Source organism: Echinops telfairi, unplaced genomic scaffold (genome assembly GCF_000313985.2).
Source record: "Echinops telfairi isolate 266 unplaced genomic scaffold, ASM31398v2 ScPeMD7_31;HRSCAF=116, whole genome shotgun sequence".
NCBI lineage: Eukaryota > Metazoa > Chordata > Mammalia > Afrosoricida > Tenrecidae > Echinops > Echinops telfairi.
Genome location: NW_022103928.1, coordinates 6,327,555 through 6,333,438, shown reverse-complemented (window position 1 = coordinate 6,333,438; position 5,884 = coordinate 6,327,555). Strand labels below are relative to the sequence as shown.

At 45.3% G+C, this 5,884-nt stretch overlaps 1 pseudogene; it reads left to right on the top strand.

The window, feature by feature from the left end:
* Positions 1-2,006: 2,006 nt before the first annotated feature.
* Positions 2,007-2,428, top strand: LOC101647202 (annotated as a pseudogene).
* The last annotated feature ends 3,456 nt before the right edge of the window (positions 2,429-5,884 follow it).

Below are 5,884 nucleotides of genomic sequence, written 5' to 3'. Positions count from 1 at the left end.
ATTGCTGGGAGATCAATGCATTATCATTACAAGTGGGACTACGGAAATGGAGCCATGAGTGGGATACATACATTGCTAGACAGAAGAACTTACAAGATTGGTCCTGGGTGTTCTGACCAAGGCAGCCAGGATACTACTGATGACTATGCAATGCCCAGTACTGTGTCCAATATGGTGATCACCATCCAGGACACACCCAGTCAGGTCCCTAAAAGAGACAGTCTCTTCTCTCCCCTGCCCCAGGCTGGCTAGAGAGGGAGTGGCCTCTGAAGCACTCTGTCTGAGGGCAAGATTATCTACATCCTTAGTTAATAATCAGAAGGAATTCAATGGAGGCTTCATCTGTGTGGAGACTTTGCAAATAGCTCTGGGGTCTCATTGAAACACTGATGGCATAGTGGATTAGGCATTGGGCTGCTGATCTCAAGGTTTGCAATTCAAACCCATCACTTGCTCCTTGGGAGAAAGATGAGGTTTTCTGTTCCTATAATGACTGACAGTCTTGGGAAATCACAGGGGTAGTCTACTCTTCCTATCGGTTCACTATGTTTCAGAATCGACTCGATGGCATTGAGTTTGAGTTTGATTTGTTACAGGTAGCCTTCTGCAAACCTGGTGCTCAGAATTTAAGTTCTAGTACAGCCCCTAACCATTGTGCCTCCAGGGTACCTTCCTGAAAATAAAACCAAAACCTGTGGCTGATTCTTACCTGTAGTGATTCTTGCCTGCAATTACATAATCTCCTATCAATTTATGAAAAGGTAGTCTAGCCTGTCATTTGGGTCACAGTTTGATTACCTCATTTTGAGGCGTGAAGGAGGTAAATAGCTCACTGGAGGCCAGATACACTTTCTGCAACACATCCCTGTTGACAAGCCACATGGAGCTACACTGATGGAGCCAGAGCCCTGAAGGTGGAGGAGCCATGTGGAGACCCAGGCCAGTGCTGAGATGCCTGCACTGCCACTGGATCCATAAGACTTTCTACCCACTGCCCTTTCATTCAGTGTCATTGCATGTATGGTGTGAGTCTGAAGAGGAATTTAGAGACTGGGATTGGGCATATGGGTTAATATTGGACTTATGGACTTGATCTGGACTGGAATCGGATGTTTTCTCAATATGCACTTGATCTTTTATATAAAGCTTTTTCTTATACACATATGAGTCTCCCTGGATTTGTTTCTCTATGTGACCTGGACTACAGTGACCCTCTCTCTAGGATAGAGTAGAGCGAACTCTAGGGATTCCAAAGTTTCTAACTTTGTGTGTGTGTGTGTGTGTGTGTGTGTGTTATTTACTTTCCTTTGCTTTCTTTTTTAAACATTTTAATTGGCACATAATCTACCTATCATGCAATTTAATAATTCAATCATATTAAGAAGAGTTGCACAATCATTTTATAACATGTTCTTCTTTCTTGTACCCAGTGTTATTAGTTCCCCATTTCCCCCAACCTTGCCTGCCACACCCTCAAGAACCATCAATCCAGCTCCTGTCTCTATAGAATCACAATCCTGGATTTCATCTCCTGAAACACAAAGAAACCAAGAAGCTGACAATAATAACAAAAGAAAATAGAGGAACAAATCTCCACCAAAAAGAAAGCAGAAAATATTGAAAACTAGAACAACTCTAAAACGGGTCAGAAGGGAGATCGAATGATACAGTGTTCAATTTTAAACGACGACGCACATCTGCCCCAATCCACTTTGCAAAGCACTCTGCACGGGGACAAGGCTACTCCTTTCCTTGGTCTCTGGTCGGCGGTGATTCACCAGGGGCTTCATCCATGTGTCTCCCCGTCACAAAGCTGCCATCTTTACTGAAGCAGGCTGCCTCATCTTTCTCCCTGGGAGATGCTAGTGGATGCAAGCACCGCGAGGGCTTCTTTCCTGAAAGGCGATCTGAGCCACTAAGGTATCATTTCTCTTTCTAAACAGTCAGGTGGGGGGCTGCCCAGTCGCCTGGGAACCAGGGCCGCCGGGGTCCGGACCCGGGTGGTCATGATCCGCTTTATCCTCATCCAGAACCGGGCGGGCAAGTAGTACATGCAGTTTGACGACCACGAGAAGCAGAGGCTGATCGAGGAGGTGCACGCCGTGGTCACCGTCGGGACGCCAAGCACACCAACTTTGTGGAGTTCCGGAACTTTAAGATCATTTACCGACACGACGCGGGCTCTACTTCTGCATTTGCGTGGACGTCAATGACAACAACCTGGCCTACCTGGAGGCCATCCACAACTCCGTGGAGGTCCTAAATGAGTATTTCCACAACGTCTGCGAGCTAGACTTGGTGTTCAACTTCTATAAGGTTTACACGGTTGTGGACGAGATGTTCCTGGCCGGCGAGATCCGAGAGACGAGCCAGACCAAGGTGCTGAAGCAGCTGCTGATGCTGCAGTCGCTGGAGTGAGGGGAGGGGGGACCCCCGCCTCCCCGCCCACTCTCGCTCCCTCCCCCTTGCCAGGCCTGGTGCCCACCCCAGCCACCCCTCCCCCAGCTGCCCAGGAGGAAAGGACCCAGCTAGGTCTGGGACACTAGGGAGGATGCTGCCCGCTCCCCACTCCCCACTCCCCTCTGGGTCCCCAGTGTGGTCAGAGGCCACCTCGAGTGTACTGAGTAACCGTGCCTGATCTTGTGATGCTATGTGTGTGTATGTGTGTGTGTGTGTGTGTGTGTGTGTAGCCCCCAATAAACCTGTGACCCCTAAAAACAAACAAACAAAAAAACAGGTGGTTTACATTATAAACAAATGTAAATAAGTTGGTAGCCCCAAGTTATCATTGGCACTAGACCTCTGGAAGAGGGGCCTGATGCCTTCACTGCTTCCCTCTCTGTAGGCCTGAGACTTGTCTTGAGTTTGCTACCTGGGCATCAGAGGACAAAGATGACTGCCTGGGGTGACCTCATGGTCTTCTTAACTGTGGTGCGAGTGAGGCAAGGGTGTAGCCTAAGCCTAGCATGGTGGTTACTTTAGGGCTGGTATCACCCAGTGCAGGAACTCACGGTGCTACCTCTCATGGACCTTCTCCTGTAGCAGACAGTTGTTACTGTTGACTCACAGCGGCCCCATCTACAGCAGAATGAACTACCTCCCAGCCCTGCGCCGTCCATGTCATTGTTAGGTTTGAGCCCACTCTTGCAGCTACTGTGTCCATCCGTCCTGTGGAGTCTTCCTCTTTTTCCTGCTTTACCAAGCAGGATGTCCTTCTTCACGTACTGGTCTCTGCTGGCACGTTTAAAGTACCAGACTGTACAGAATTCTTGTTCTATGTTGGCAGAGTTTATGATGAATTCTAGTCACAGAATAATATGTGATAAAAATAGTTGTAAATGACTTAAGTATAACTTTTTTTTTAGATTATGTGAATAGTAACAACAAAAATTTTTGGAACATCTTTCTACCACAAATTACAGCATTATTAGTAACTGAGTGCAAGCCTTTAAAATAGCGACTAATCATGTCTTTGAAAGTAAATGAATATGGAGTTTTAGCCTTGCATGCACACTTCTTGGTCTGCTGAAGTCCATCAGCTTTACTCTAGTAGCCAGAGATAACAGGAACGACAGTTGCCTCTTCACAAACACGGTACTTGCATCCTAAGGCTGCCATGAAACATCACCATGAATGTAGCAGCTGAAGAAACAGACTCTATCTCCAGTTAAGGCGCAGCAAACCAGAGGACGACCTCCCACGAGATGAACTGGCACCGTGGCTGCAGCGATGGCCTTAAACAACATCTGTGAAAGTGGCGCAGACTGGGAGGGATGTAGTTCTGTGCTCATCGGGCTACTATGAGTCCAAATGGACTTGACAGTGTCTAACAGCACCAATAGCCGGTGACAATTCTGGAAGCCAGAGTCCAAAGTGAAGGTGTCTGTCAGCAGGTGTAACTTCGTGCCTCTTCCTGCTTCAGGTGGCTCCAGGTGTTCCTTAGCTTGTGGCTTATGAAAAATATTACGTAACAAACTACAGGGATCGTTTTAAGAAAAACAAAACGGTAAATTTCTTTTTTTTTTTTCTTTGTTTACATTTTATTAGGGGCTCATACAACTGTTATCCCAATCCATATACACATCAATTGTGTAAAGCGCATTTGTACATCGTTTCTCAAAACATTTTCTCTCCATTTAAACCCCCGACATTGGGTCCTCCAAAACGGTAAATTTCTGCAAGAACTCTGCACAAAATTTATAGACAGTTATTTTAGCATCACCCCTCTGCCTGTGTCATCCGGTTAGTGAGCGCCCCCACAGTACCCATGCAATACCACTGGCCTAGCACTAGAGACAGCCCACTTAAGCAGACTTCCTGGGACAGGCCACCACCTGTCAGTGTGTCGGACTGTGCTGGCTTATGTGTTGCCGCGATACCGGAAGCTATGTCACTAGTATTTCCACTACCAAAGTGAATAGGCTTCAGCAGAGATTCCAGACTCAGACTAGATTACGGAGAAGGAATAGGCTGTCCACATGGAAAATCTTATGGAGGGCACTGAGATGTGGGAGACTTACAACCTCATGACTAGAAGTAGAGCCTTGTCAGACAGTGCCGGAAGATGAGCTCCTCAGATAAGGAGGCACTCAATATGACTGAGGAAGAGCTGTGTTCTCAAGGTAGGCTCCACTACAATGATACAGACGGCATAAGGCCTGAGGGCTTTGGGACCATCATGTGCTGATGGGCCATGACTCAAAACGAAAAGAAGTAACTGCAAGCATCAATTATTGCTTGGAACTTGGAATGTACGAATGATGAATCTAGGAATATTGGAAACCATTAAAAAGAAAATGGAACACATAAAGGTTGACATTCTAGATGTTAATGAGCTGAAATGGACCAGTAGTGGCTATTTTGAATCAGAAAATTATATGATTTACTATGCTGAGAATGACACAATCAAGAGGAACGACATTGCATCAATTGCTTAAAAGGACATTTCAAGGTCTCTCTTGAAGAACAATGCAGTTTGTGATAGGATAATGTCTACTCATATACAAGGAAATCCAATCAATATAACTTTTATCCAAATCTACCTCTCACTAAATTTACCAACCACTAAAGCTCAAAACAAAACAAAAATTTAAAACCTTCAAAATGGCTGCCAAGTGGATTCTGACTCATAGAGACCCTCTCAGACAGGAAGAACTGCCCCCCATGAGTTTCCAAGACAGAAAACCTTGTCTGTCTTCCATAGAGTGGCTGATGGTTTCTAACTGCTGACCTTGCACTTAGCAGCCCAATACATGACCAGTAATGCTAGTGATGGAGAAATTGAAGAGTTTCATCAACATCGTCAGCCTGGAATTGATCAAATGTGCAATCAAAATGTATTCATAATTATTAATCATTGGAATGCAAAAGTTGGAAACAAAGAGGAAGGAGCAGCCATTGGAACATAGGGTCTCTCTGATAGAAATGAAGCTGAGATCTTATGATAGAACTTTGCAAGAGCAATGATTTCTTCGTCACAAGCACTTTTCTTCAACAACACAAAAATGACTATACATACATGCGGACTTCTCCAGATGAAATACACAGAAACCAAATTGATTACATCTGTGGGAAGAGATGAAGAAGAAGCTCAATATCAGCAGCTAATACCAGGCCAGGGGCTGACTGTGGAACAGACCATTCAATTGCTCAGATGTAAGTTCAGGCTGAAGCTGAAGAAAACTAAAGCAAGCCCATGAAAGCCAAAATACGATCTTGAGTACATTGCACTTGAATTTTGAGAACATCTCAAGAAGAGATGTGATGCATTGAACACTGATGACAGAAGACCTGATGAGCTGTGGGATGATATAAAAAAACCACACACACACACACACACACACACACACACACAAAAAAAAACACACAAGAAAAACCACTGACA